Raw genomic sequence first — 15,441 nt, forward strand, 5'->3', positions numbered from 1 at the left:
ATATATATATATATATATATATATATATGTATATATATATATATATATATTCAAAGAAAAAACCATAGGTTTCACACACGTTATAGTTAGGAATTAGCATTTAAAAAACCTTGCAAATTCACTGAAAAAACCATAGGTTTCACACATGTTATAGTTAGCTGGACATTTTACTGATAAAAAACCAATGAAATTCCCCCGTTATAGTTACTGTAGGCAACTATAACTCACGCGACCGTAATCCTCTGCTGATGCTAATACTGTATTTAGACACTTATTTGCCCATGTCTTCTTCCATTAAATTTTAGCTATACATATATTACAAATATTTTTTTTTCATAAAGACACATATGTCATCAGCAGAGGATTACGGTCGCGTGAGTTATAGTTGCCTACAGTAACTATAACGGGGGAATTTCATTGGTTTTTTATCAGTAAAATGTCCAGCTAACTATAACATGTGTGAAACCTATGGTTTTTTCAGTGAATTTGCAAGGTTTTTTAAATGCTAATTCCTAACTATAACGTGTGTGAAACCTATGGTTTTTTCTTTGAATTTGTACGGTTTTTCAAATGCTAAGTTACTTTACGCCATTTGTGGCGTGCGCGCCCACTTAACGCAGTTCGTTCCGTGTGCGCACGGTGCGCTTCGCGCACCGCGTGCCCACGTTACGCTAGATGGGCCATGAACGCACGATGCGCTTTGCGCACCATGCGCACATGGAGGTCATATGATGAGCATCGTTGTGACAGGTAAAATATATGTTTTTTTTAGCTCTGATGAGCCATGCACAAAAGGTGCCCTTCTGGCACCTTTTGCACACGGGGTGGGGAGAATGTGGATATATATTTTTTTTTTTTATTATTATTTCTTACCGTACGCGTACGGTAAGCGTAATCGGCGAAATTTTTGAAAAAATTAAAATTGCCTTTTTTCACTTGGGGGATCGTTGGGGACTCCCTCGACATGGCTAGGTGCTTGGGAGCTGTGTAAACAGCCCCTTTACATGATTTGCACTTTGTTTTTCAACCCCCTGTCAGAGTGCGAGAGAGAAAATGGCGGCCGCCGCTTCCTGGTTTCGACCGATTCGAATGTTTACTAAGATCTAAGGGCCAATCAGAATCGCGCTCGCGCACGCCACCGTACGCGTACGGTAAGCGCACCGTAAGCGCACCGTAAGCTGCCACAGATATATATATTGAAGATACACAAAGGGTTCAGCGCTATATAATGTACATTTGTTATTCCAAGTTCATGTTTCAAATCAAAGAATAAATTATTCAAGAGTCTTCATTTCTTGATAAAATAAATTTCTTCTTTATTTTTCTTTAAAATGTTTTCTTTATTTTCAAGAAGCCAGAGATCATAGCCAACGCGTTTCGTCTCACATCGAGACTTCTTCAGGGCTATTCAGATTAAAATGAGAGAAATACATTACAAATCCAAAATTTGAAATTTTACATCTTTCACATACAAAGACAAATGCAACACATTCAGGATCACGAACAATCCATATTTCCAATATGAGGTTCATGATTTGATAATTACACCTTAAGGCATAAATTACTTTTAGATTCCATTATCACAGTTTTTCAAAGACAAGAATCGAAAATTATTTTTAAACTCCATCATAACAATTTATCAAAGACAAAGATCGAGAGAGTATATGTGCAAATGGTTATAGGCATACCTTGGCAGTAAAATATTGCGTGATCTCGTCAAGTATATAATTGTTTCATGTGTTCTAGACTTCTTCAGAAATTCAGAAACTCTATGCGGTACACAGTATCTATAATGATTGATATATATAATCAAATTAAGAACTCTTGTCAAATATTTATGTACATATTATAAGCATGAGAAACCATCACACATTTCTAATATCTATTTTGGTATATTGTTATACTAATAGAATGTTATATATCGTTTTTGTATCAAAAAACATAATCTCAATCGGTATATAACGAAGCAAAAAACAGGAGAAAATCAACAGATATATATATTGATTTAAAGGCTATTTTCTCAGAATCTACTGAACAGATTTACACCAAACCTACAAAAGGCACTTCCTTGACCTGAGGACTACCTCTCTGCCAAATTTCAAGTAATTCAGTTCAGCCGTTCGGGCTGTAGCTCGGACTAAAGGTCCTATGGAAAAATGCATGGGAAAAATGCGTTTTGGGACCCCCCTTTTATCTCAGCCCCCGCTTGACGAATCCCCCCGAGACTTTCAGGGTAGGAGCGGAGCGTAGCGCCCCATTAGTTTTGAAAATTTCGCGAGGATTCGTCGACCAGCGCCAAAGTTATTCCAAATAGAATGTTACGGTTTTCCTATGGAAAGAGGGTCCTAACTATAACTACCTACTGGCGACCGCCAGTAGGTAATATATATATTACCTACTGGCAGTCGCCAGTAGGTAGTTATAGTTAGGACCGTGTTTCCATAGGAAATCTGAAAATTCTATTTTGAATAACTTTGGCGCCGGTTGACGAATCTTCGCGAAATTTTAAAAACTAATGGGGCGCTCCGCTCAGCTCCTACCCTGAAAGTTTCGGGGTGATTCGTCAAGCGGGGGGCCGAGAAAAAAGGGGGTCCCAAAACGCGTTTTCCCCATGCATTTTTCCATAGGGACTTTAGTCGCAGCTACAGCCCGAACGGCTGAACAGAATTATGTGAAATTTGGCAGAGAGGTAGCCATAAGGTCCATGAAGAGCCTTTTGCAGGTTTGGTGTAAATCTGTTCAGTATTTCCTGAGAAATTAGCATTTAAATCAATATATATATCTGTACGCGCGCAGCGTGCGCGCACTGAGCAAGTCCTGTGCGCGCACCTTGCCGTGCGCGAGCGCACTTCTGATTGGTTGTTAGATGTCAGTAAACATTCGAATCGGTGGAAATCAGGAAGCGGCGGCCGCCATTTTGTCTCTCGCATAAAGAGGGGGTGATAAACAAAGGGGGAGAACTTGAAAAGGGGGCAGAGTGGGGAGATATTGACCCACTAGGCATTATAAGGGGGTCACAGTAGGACCTTGTAGGGCAAAAAAAAAGATTTATCTTTTGAAAAAAAATATCGCCGAGTGCGCGCACCCAGCGCGCACCCGAAAAATGTTTAAAAACAAAAAAATAAAAAAAAATTCGCAATTAAGTAAAAAGATATAAGGTGGCTCTAAAAAGAGCCCTTGTGTTTATTGTGTGTTTTTTGGTACCTACAAGTAAGTACCGATGCAGAGTCTAAAGTTCAAGAGGAAGACTCTGTTGCCTTCATCAGTGAAGTGTACACCATCTCCTTTATAAATGTCTTGCATGTTGTAACGCAAGTTGTTGTGGTATATAGAACCCATACCATAGTCTCTGAGGAAAGCAGAAATAGTAAATTAGTTAAAGATGCCAATCACAACATGGAATGTTCTGAATGTAAATCTGACATGTTTTCCACGTTATTTTTACAGAAATATGGTCAGTATGTAATTTTAATGATGCAACGTTGTAGAGCTGATGGTTCAAAATTGGATACTTTAATAAAGAAGTTTACAGGACAACAATTATCAATTTCTGGAAAAACTTTTGTTACAGTTGCAATAATTTTTCATGAAGGACCTACTGTAACTTCTGGACATTACACAGTTTATCTTAAATGTGAAAAAGGCTGGACACTGTGTAATGATTCCCAATTGATTTTCAAGCAACGTTTGCCTTATGATTTACCCAATTCTTATTTAATTTTTCTGAAACCTAAATTTTGAAAACTAAAAACTACATCTGAACAAAGCATTTTTTTGTAATTTTAAAGGATTATAATTGAAGATATCACTTAAAAAGGATTTTGAAATTACTATTTGGCCTAAAGGAAAAATAATAAAAACAATTGTGGACTCCTTTGACAGAAATTATTTTGGCATGTGTGCTTTTGCGACAAGGTTTAAAGACGGTTTGTCTAGAACATTTTTATTCATCTAGAAAAGTACTTGTAATATATATGTAATATTTCTAACAAGGTATATTTTAGTGAGGAAAGTTTTAGGGCTTTTTTTAAACAATCTTTCAGATTGTTTTTTTTTTGCCCGCTGTTAAATGATGAATACAATTGTTTTCACTATTTTAAGTGAAAAATAAAAAATTCTGAAAACAGCAAAAAAAGGGCAAAAAATTGCTTTGTAAAATATGTAAAAACATGTAATGCTTTTTGTAATGTATGATTGAATATTAATACTTTTTTTCTTTTTTTGCAGAACTGGAAAGAAAAAAAGAAAAAAAATTCTGTTCCCTTGCAAAATACTTAAATTTTTTTTTTTTTAAATAATTTTTTTTTTTAAAAAAATAAGTGAAAAATATTTGTATTTCTCAATCCTCCCTTTTCATGCTTCCATTTCTTCACCTCTTTTTGTACATTAAATTAAAAAAAAAAATATATATATTTTTTTAAAAACATCCTTGGGTGCGCGCAGGGTGCGCGCACCCAAAAAAAAAAAAAAATAAATTCCCCCGTTATAGTTAGTTCAGCTAACTATAACTCGCGCCCCCGCAATGCACTGCTGATGACGTCACATATTACATCACTCATGACATCACTGATGACATCTCAAATGACATCACTGATGACATCACTGATGACATCATCATTGTGGTAGAGTGGCAGACCTCCTCTCCCCCTAATATAACCTTTGATACACACATTCAAAAATAGAGACTAAAATTTTCAAAACAATCGACATACCAATACCAGTTACAACAACCTCTTCAGTAATTCTAAGATCCACATACACATCCACTCATTCACCAACAGTCCTGTACAGTCACTCATACATGTACTCACTCATCATATGTACTCATACACCTATACATCCTGTTACACAATGCCTCTCATCCATAGAGTTACTGACACACATAGTCACTCATGCTAATAAAGAATCAAACATACATTTACTTGCATATACAGTTATACACACACCACCACACTTACTTCTACGGGAACGTACACATACTTAGTCTTTTAAACAATCACTTATAGAAACACATACTTATTCATACAGGAACTCTTTCAATCTCTCACTCTCACATATACTCACTTATATACACCAATAGTCACATATACTAGTTTAAAACATATGTAGTTACTCATAGAGACACTATTGAGACAGTCATTCACTCACTAACACACCCATACACACACTCATCCACCCATACAGTCCTGCAGACATGCTGTCTTCAACACATACAAACAGTGAGTCACTCATTCATGCACCTATGCACTACGTAATACCCCCCACCGAACCATGCAGACACTCAGACTGATGCTCAAAAAACCAACTAATAACCTATATAGACACCCATGTAGCTACTCACCAACCCATGCAGCCACTTATACACAAAGTGAGAGACTGATACAGATATTTACATATTTAAAGATTACTCACTAAGCCATGTATTCACTATGATACACTTAATCAGTCAGTTACACAATCAATTTTTCAAAAACAAATCATCCATTTAGACACTTATATACCCATTTATTCTTCCATCGACCTTGAGATATACATATATAAAACATATTTAATTTTCAGAAAAACACACATTCACTGGATGATGTCATCAGTGATGTCATTTGAGATGTCATCAGTGATGTCATGAGTGATGTCACTGACCATGTCATGAGTGATGTAATATGTGACGTCATCAGCAGTGTATTGCGGGGGCGCGAGTTATAGTTAGCTGAACTAACTATAACGGGGGAATTTCATTGGTTTTGTATGAGAGAAATGTCCAGCTAACTATAACATGTGTGAAACCTATGGTTTTTTCAGTGAATTTGCAAGGTTTTTTAAATGCTAATTCCTAACTATAACGTGTGTGAAACCTTTGGTTTTTTCAGTGAATATATATATATATATATATATATATATATATATATATATATATATATATATATATATATATATATATATATATATATAGCGAGAGAGAGAAAGAGAGAGAGAGAGATCTTCACTGAAAAAACAAAGATTAAAGGGATGTTATAGTTAGGTTCAGATTTCACTCATACAAAACCATTGGAATTCAGCAGCTATAGTTACCTGAGCTAACTATAATGTATGCCTCTGCAATGCACTGCTTACGACCTTGTGGAAATTAGCTTGCGAACTGAAAATTATCTGCGCCATCTTGTCTCTCCCCAGCGCGACATGCAGGAAAGCGCACGGCAGCCATTTTAGGCACCCTGGTCTCTCCCTGCTCATTGCCGATCGCCAGCACGTCCCCCTGGCGCTGCAAACATTCCCCCGCGCGCCGGCCACCCCCGCTCTCTCATACACGGGCCATAAACCCTCTCCTTCTGCGCGACCCTGCCATGGAACCACATCCCACGCCTGACCGACATCCCATACATGGTCATGCATCTCTTTGATAACCCCCTTCCTCTGCGCCCCATTGTCCGAACCGATCCCAGGCCATCACCTAGCCCTGCGGATGCAGTTTATTGCACCTACTGTAAGGGAAACACCCCACGTCAAAGGGATTACAGTAGATCAAGGCCCCCACCCCCTGAGACCCGACCGGTCGCACACACCCCCGGGAAGTGGCAGAATGTCCAGCTGTGTGATAGCCATCTCCTACTGTGGGTGGGGTGGGGACTTCCACTGTAGATATGTGTGGGAACGAGCTCGAAGTGGGGATTCTGAGGATGTTCTTTCTTACATCAAAGTGATCTCAAGAATGTGCCATGTATGATAACCCTGCAATAAAGTCATAAACGTGTGTATAAGAGACCAGGTCTCAGAGATGCAGTTAGAGCACCTCGTGACGATACCTTGCTGTCTGATCTGATGTGTTCTGCTCCGACGGAATAAAACTTTGTTTCCTGCCTTCCAGTCTCCGGCGCCTGCCTCTTTCATTGGTAAATTATCGAATGGTATAAGAGGCGATTACCGCCGGGCAATACTTGAAAGTTTATCGACTGAAACTGCCGCTACCGTTTAACAATTGGCGTCCCAAGCGTGGGGCCCATCAGCGACACGTGGATCCAGTGGGAGAGGTCCCGACGACAGAGTGAACGACTGCAACGATCGGGAGAGCTCCTGCCCAATAGACCCTCGTCTGGCAGCCGATCATCCGAACTTCACTGGTTCCGAGCAGACCTCTCTCGAGTGATCTACGGTCCTGACTGGGAACCATCAGGAGTGCCGCGGCAAATACGGAGAGTAGAGGATGATCGGGCGCTGGAGGCGGAAGACGAGAAACTGTCCACGCGGTCCGGGTAAGGTCGTGAAACACGACAAATTGCGAAATAATTGATTGATTGATTGAAATACTAGTATTGCTTATTGATTGTTCTCTTTGAGATATTCGCTGTCTACAAACGGGGAGGAGTAGAAATACTCTCTCTCTCTCCCTTTGCAGATAGTGAAGGGTAGGTAACGCAGACTTTTGTCCCCGTTGTAACCCGTCGTGCCTATCTTTATCTCCCCACTGATTGATTGTCCGAACATTGATTGTTTTGAAGTATAGTGCTCTTTGAGATATTCTCTGTTTGCAAATAACGTAGAATAGAAATATTCTGTCTAGTCTTTGCAAATAGTGAAGGGTAGGTAACGCAGACTTTTGTCCCCGTTGTAACCCGTCGTGCCTATCTTTATCTCCGCATTGATTGATTGATTGTCCGAACACTAGCTGTTCGATATTGGTTCTTTTGGAGGTATTCTCTGCTTACAAATAACGAGGAATAGAGATATTCTGTCTAGTCTTTGCAAGCAGTGAAAAAATAGGTAGTGCTGACTTTTGTCCCCGTTGAAACCCGTCATGCCTATCTTCTCCCCACTGATTGGTAGTTGGTTCTGCCCGGACCGCTTATTAGAGGTGAACCATCCGGCTCCTCTGGAAGGCACCCCTTATAAGGACATGTTCACTAAATATGGACTAGTCGCCGTAGCTTATAGCAAGCTATGGCATAAATATACCAAGAAGGACCCCGAGAGTCAGTGGCCACTGACGGGATCCTTCGACGACCATAAGATAGAAACGCTAGAAATAGCTCTGCGTAGCAATAAGACGACGCCTACTATGCTTGACAGTATCGGCATGTGGCGCAAAGAAGCAACACAACGGAAAAAGAGGGAAGAAGTAAAAGCAGAAAAGGAATTACGAAAGGCAGCTCACCTTGCCGCTAGAAAGTTAGAAGAAGAAATAAAGGAGAGAAGGGAAACTAAACTAAGACAGGAGCCCGAAACATCAGGCCAGTACCCTGTTAGGACCCCCTCTATGCTCTACCCTGAGTTGTCCTCTAAGCAACGAACGAATGATGAATTACTATTAGGTCCCCCGATCATTTACATGCCCCCTCCATACGCACCCTCCCAATCGGTAGTACAACACCCACAACCCCCAAACACGAGCGAAAGCAGTACAGGGGCCTCGGTCCTCACGGCCTCGGCGCCGGCCGAGCCTCTTGTACTGAACACAGCGTCGGCAATAACGTTGGATGACCCTGAGATGAGAAAGAAAGATTCCACCAGAATGAATCGACTAACAAAGGATGAACGAGCAGGAATCGACAAGATAGTAGGGACACTGGTGGAGCGAAAGGAAAGTGAGGAGTATATAACAGACGTGTATAACTCGTATGCCGACAACCGCAGACGACACTTTGTCGTACGACTTTGTTATCACGTCCTGAATACATATGAGGATAGGTACCATGATAAAGGTCCCGAAGGCTTAGCGGCCCTATATAGGAAGGTAGACATTGGGGAAGAAGGAGAAGGCGATGTGACGAACCTCTTCACTCGTACACTCGAGGTCTATCGACACCTTAAAGAACACAGACAGAGAACCAAAGCAGAAACTCCCATAGCGACTAAGCCCCAGGCAGGAAGGGCTGATGCCTTGATGCCCATCAAAGAGGCCCAACCCTACTGGGTCCCCCCACAAGGTCAGGGAACACATGACAACATCAACCACCAAGATGCGAAGGGAAGGGTTGTATATAATTGGGTCTACCAGCCATGGGACCGACAAGACATTTTGACCTTTAGAAAAACTCTACCCGACTTAAGAAAGAACCCGACTGCCTTCTACACCGAACTAGGTACAGCCTTAGGCTCAACAATAATGACTTTAGCAGATATCGACTTGTTCTTCAGGTTATGTCTGCCGGCTGATGTGTGGAAGCAAATCCGGAAAGTTGACCACGCTGAGCCGTTCGGATATACCTGGGTACAACTCAATACCATAGATAAACAGCGAGAACCGGGACAGAAACCCCCGAAAGCCATATTGGAGCTCCCAGACAAGATTGTACAGAAGTTGAAGACTCTAATCCCAGAAAGAAAGGTAGATTGGTCGATAGTGACGGCTTGTCGCCAGAAACCCCAGGAGGATGTGTCTGAATACTTCTCTCGGTTCGAGACTGTGTTTTCCGATTATAGTGGCCAGGACATGACCACCGCAACCGGGCATCACCTCTTTGTCCAGAATTATGTGAAGGGTCTGTCACAAGAAGTCTCCCAGAAGCTACAGACCAGCGAGAGTAGTTGGGCAGCCTCCAAACCCGCAGCAATCCTCCAGATGGCCCAATACTACGAAAACCAAAAGAACGAGAACGATAGGGCATCAGAGAGGAAGAAAAAGGAACTGAAGGAGAGGGTAATGATAGCACAGTTGCAAGGGGTGACCATAGGAAGGGAACCCCCAAAAGGGAATTACCAACCAATCGCCCCTAGAAAGCTACCCCCTAGAGACCATACACCTGCACCCTACAACGGACGGAGAGACTTAGATGGGAACCAATGTGCGTTCTGTAGAGGGTTCGGACACTGGAAATCCCAGTGCCCGGTCCTTCTGGAATTGAACAAAAATAGGGACCCCAGAGACACAACACATGACCCCAGAAATAGAGGACAGGGACGAGGATACACGAACGATGCCATCAACGACAGGTCAGGCAGACCAAATACCTTTGATCGCCCCCGACAAAACCAGTGTCAGCAGTCCGACTATGAAAGCACCCATGACTTCGCATAGGACCGCCAGGGGCAAGGGAGGGATCCAGTCGAACTCCGTGTTGACCAGCAAGGTCCTTACGTCACTGCTAAGGTCTTGGGCACAAAGTCTCCATTCCTGGTAGATACTGGGGCGACACGTAGTGCGTTATCTAAACGACTGATTCCTAGGGCACCCTTGTCTGGCTCACACGTAACCTCAATAGGCTTCGATGGAACGCCCTCCACTAACCCCTTATCAGCACCGATCTCCTTTGATTTAGAAGATAACGCCACTGACACTACCTTTCTGCTCTCCTCCAACACCCCTGATGCTATTATGGGACTTGACTTGCTAAAACATTTCCGAGCTACCATCAGATGCTCCCCAGACGGAGTTCGAGTCATCCTGCACGATAACCCAGATCTGTTCAGACCTTGTCACACGCGACGTATGCTCTCTATAACTGATGCTGACCTGTCCCTACTCGACACGTTACCCTCACATCTATGGGCTAAAACCGACTCAGATGTAGGGCGCATGGTGATCGACCCAGTACACATAACCATCCGACCGGACGCAGTGCTCCCAAAGCTTCCACAGTATCGGATATCGCCCGAAGGCGAGAAGGCATTGGTGGAAATCATCCAGTCCCTAGTCGATGCAGGAGTGGTAGAAGAAGTAGTCAGTAATGTTTGCAACAGCCCTATCCTACCCATTGTAAAAAAGCAAGGCGAGGGAGATGAGAAAGCGTACCGCTTTATTGTTGACTTACGAGAAGTTAACAAAGTAGTCATACCTCAGTACCCCGTGGTCTCAGACATCACCACCATCCTCACCCTGATTCCATCCACTGCCACCACCTTCACCGTTATTGATCTCAAGAACGCATTCTTTTCCATCCCCATCCACCCAGACAGCCGCTACCTGTTCGGCTTCACTTTAAAAGCCCGTTCGTACAGATTCTGTAGGGCACCCCAAGGCTACACTGAGAGTCCCAGCATTTATAGCCAAGCCCTCAAGAGACAACTAGATGCAGTCCAACTACCCGATGGAGTGGTGCTAATACAGTACGTCGATGACATTCTTTTGGCGGCCGACACCACTCCACTTGCCGTCACAGCCACCATTCACCTCCTCCACTTCCTCGCGGAAAACGGTCACAAGGTCTCCAGGAAGAAGTTGCAATTCTGCCAACCCCAAGTGACATATCTAGGCCACCTACTATCCAAAGACGGGAGGAAACTTACCCCTGACCGAATTCAGACCATCCTAGAAACCCCTGTTCCCAAAACTCAGAAGCAAGTGCGGTCTCTAGTAGGCCTCACCTCCTTCTGTCGACAGTGGTTGCCAAACTTCAGTCTTATTGTAAAACCCCTGCTTTCCCTGTTGGCTAAAGATGCCCCCTTCCCTCTCCCCTGGACACCCGAATGCCAATCCTCCTTCAAAGAACTACGAGATGCCCTCTGCTCGGCCCCAGTCCTAGGAACCCCAGACTACACTAAACCTTTCTCCCTCTACACCCACGAACGGGAGGGATGTGCGTTGTCTGTCCTAACCCAGTCCATAGGCCCTAAACAACGCCCTTGTGCCTACTTCTCTGCCACTCTTGACCCTGTAGCCAGAGCTTTGCCCGCCTGCCTTCGAGCAGTAGCCGCCGCTGCTGTCTCTATCCGGCAAAGTGAGGGGATCGTGCTCTCGAACCCCCTCACTGTATTGGTACCCCATGCGGTTGACACCCTCCTGAACCAGACCAAGACTCAACACCTGACTAGCGCACGACTGACTGGTTACGAACTGACCCTGCTTGGACCCCACATCACATTGAAACGATGCACCACTCTGAATCCAGCTACTCTACTACCTCTCCCTGACACTGACCCCAATGCGTCCCCTATACATGACTGCGTGACCCCCACCGACGAACAGACCAAGAGTAGGGTTGACCTCCGAGATACTGCCCTCCCGGACCCTGACGGAGAACTAAGGGTGGATGGCTCATGCATCAAGCTCCCCGATGGCACCACCTCAGCTGCCTATGCAGTCACCACAGCCCGAACAGTTGTTGAGACAGCCCGCATCACACAGCGATCCGCACAGGCGGCGGAACTAATCGCTCTCACACGAGCATGCATCCTGGCAGCAGGGACAACCGCAAACATTTACACAGACAGCCAGTACGCCTTCGGGGTAGTTCACCACTTTGGGCTCTTATGGAAAGAGAGGGGATTCTTGACTTCCCATGGCACACCCATCCTACATGGGGATCTAGTCTCCGCACTGACCGAAGCAGTCCTCCTCCCCACACGGTTAGCTGTGATCAAATGCCAGGCACACAAGAAGGTGACAGACATTATAGGACAGGGAAATGCACTAGCTGACATTACTGCCCGAACCACAGCCGAGAATAGGTCCACGACCCGTATGTACGTGACCAGGTCACAAACTGAGAAATGGAAGGATGCTAGGGAAACGATTAGGGACATCCAATTAGCCAGCTCACCACACGAATTAACTGAATGGGCCCGGGTGGGATTGAAGGACGATGACGGTTGCTGGCGAACTAAAGACTCGAACAAATGGTTGCTACCCGACTCATACTTGATCCCCATGCTGACCATGGCACACTCCCCCGCACACATAGGGTCTGCTCCCATGATCGAACTCATCTCCAAAAGTCTGGCACAACGACAAAATCTCAGACTCAGCCAAACGTCTGGTCCAACAATGCCTGGTATGCCTCCAACACAACCCTGGGAAAGGAACTGCTGTACCCCGGGGAGGGTTTGGGGTTCCCAATCACCCCTTTGAAGTCCTGCAAATGGACTACGTCCAGTTAGAAAGGTGCCAAGGTTTGAAGTACGTACTTGTCGTTGTGTGTGCCTTCAGCAAGTGGGTGGAAGCCTACCCAACCCACGACAACACCGCTATGACTACCGCAAAAGTACTACTGAAAGAATTCTTCCCCCGATACGGCCTTTGTCGAATTTTGTGGAGCGATAACGGCCCCCACTTTGTAGCCGAGGTTATCCAACTCATCTTAAAGGGGCTGGGTGTAAAACAGAAATTCCATGCGCTCTTCCATCCCCAATCTGCAGGCTTGGTTGAGCGACATAATGCCACATTGAAGCTTAAGATAGCAAAAATAGTTCCCACCACAGGACTGAAATGGCCAGACGCTCTCCCGCTAGCATTGCTATCAATGCGTTCCACCCCCACCAAACACCACTTAACCCCTACGAGGTCGTCTTCGGGCGGCCCATGAACCTTTGGACTGCACCAAAGCCAACATCCATCCACGACGTCCCGGACATCCTCATGTCTGACTATTTGTATAACCTAACTAAAACGTTGTCTGTTATCCATCAGCAGGTGCTGCAAGCCATTCCCGATGTTTCCAGGGGCCCCGGACACGACATCCAACCCGGTGACTTTGTCTTAGTGCGTAACTTCCAGCACACCAAGAGTCTGGAGCCCCGGTGGACGGGCCCCCTGCAAGTCCTGATCACCACCCGAACAGCTCTTCGAGTGGAGGGGAAACGCAATTGGCTGCATGCACACCACTGCAAGAAGGTATCACCGACCCTGACGACCACGGACAACATCACCGCCCAAGAAGAACTTCTGGACAAAGACCGACCATCCCTGAGCCGCTGCCCAGATACAGAGACACTTGAGTTAGTGAAATACCCCGATCCCACCGTGCCATCCAAGGAAGGGTATAACTTACGGCGAAAGGAGGGAACTTCGGCTAAGCAGACCACAAACTAAGTGGAAATCTCAGAGCGGTAGCCTACTCACCTCAAAGGCCACCAGGAGAGAAACTAAACAAAGTCTGTGGTTCTGCCCGCTACCGAGTCCCTTGAAGGTGATGGAAGCGCCCGACATGAAGATGATGGAAGCAACCGGACGTCCGAAGATCCACTACAAAAACCCAAAGACTGACAGAATGCACAGCTCAAAGACTATTGCACTTTTCATTACCCTTCTCTTTTGCCTTCTCCTCATGGTCACCTTCTGGATCATGGAGGAGAGCACACCCGCTCATAAGACATTGCTGACCACCGTTCAACCTACCACCATGAAAGAACACCATCTGATCTCACTTTCACCCCAACTCCGAGAAAGGCGTAAGGAGTTCTGGAATAACTCTTTTGTGCAGTTGCTCCACCAACACAATCTTGCCGCCAACGCCACTAATTGCTGGATCTGTGGATTGCTACCACATGCCACTGGACACTCTATCCCTTTCATCCCGTCACCTTTTTTCTGTCCATGGTTCTTGCCTCGCCGGGCTAATCCTCCTGCAGGAAAGCTACAAGAACAATGCCACTTCCGGCAAAACTGTGTCACACTTCTACCATGGGTTCTGGCTGAACAAAACTGGAAAAACTTCTGCCCCCTTCTGCCCTCTGAGATCAAACACTTCCTTTCACATGGACATCCCTGCCAAAGAACGAGTTGAAATGCAAGTGTTCAACAACCCAGCCAGACCCACCTTCTCTTACCTCCGGAAACGAACGGCCGCCACCCTAACAGTGGCCCTATCCGTCATCAACATCACTGGATTTGTGTGCCTCGAAGGCCTGGGGGCGCAGCTGGTGGGCCACAGCTCCTGCCTCATCACCCGAACATTGGACTCAATTGATCCACCCTCCTTTGTTGCCTCCCCGAATATGTACTTCGTCTGCGGTACTAAGGCCTACACCTGGCTTCCGAAAGGTTGGGGAGGCACCTGCTACATCGCTTTTGTCCTTCCTCCGACATATGTGGCACCAGCAAACCATCACCGACAGAAACGTGCCAAAGACCTTGTACAAGCCGACTCCACCGGAGCACAGTTCCTGGATGCAGTAAAGGGACTTGTTCCACTCTGGGGTCCAATGGCAAACAGCCGTGCCATCCGCCACTTAACTCAGGCAGTTGAGACGGCGATGAACATTACGGCTGGCATCCTCGCCAACAACACTGCCGAGCTTCAGGCCGTCCGCCTGGTGGCTCTTCAGAACCTCCTCGTTCTAGATGTGGTTCTGGCTGATCGTGGAGGAGCATGCCGCATCATTGGGTCCAGCTGTTGTACCTACGTACCAGATAACTCACCCTCAGTCTACAAAGCAATTGAACACCTCCACAGACTTTCCGCAGAGGTTCATCAGGAGCAAGAGGGATGGTCACTTGGGAATTGGTTTTGGGACACTATTAAAAGTTGGGGATGGAGGCTATTTTCATTTATCCTAATACCGATTGTGATACTATGTGGATGTTGCTTGGGGATTCAGTGTCTGCCACCTTTATGTTCGCTTTTTATGAACTGCATCTGCCCTAAGACTTTGAACTTTGAAGCGGAGCAAATGAAAGCTTTGTATGAGGTGGAAGTTCGTAGTATTATGGGGATAGATCCGAACTAAACAAGCTGGTGAGATATGTTAAAAGGGAGGACTGTGGAAATTTAGCTTGCGAACTGAACATTATCT

The sequence above is a fragment of the Triturus cristatus genome, chromosome 3_2, assembly GCF_964204655.1.
Source record: "Triturus cristatus chromosome 3_2, aTriCri1.1, whole genome shotgun sequence".
In the NCBI taxonomy this organism is placed as follows: domain Eukaryota; kingdom Metazoa; phylum Chordata; class Amphibia; order Caudata; family Salamandridae; genus Triturus; species Triturus cristatus.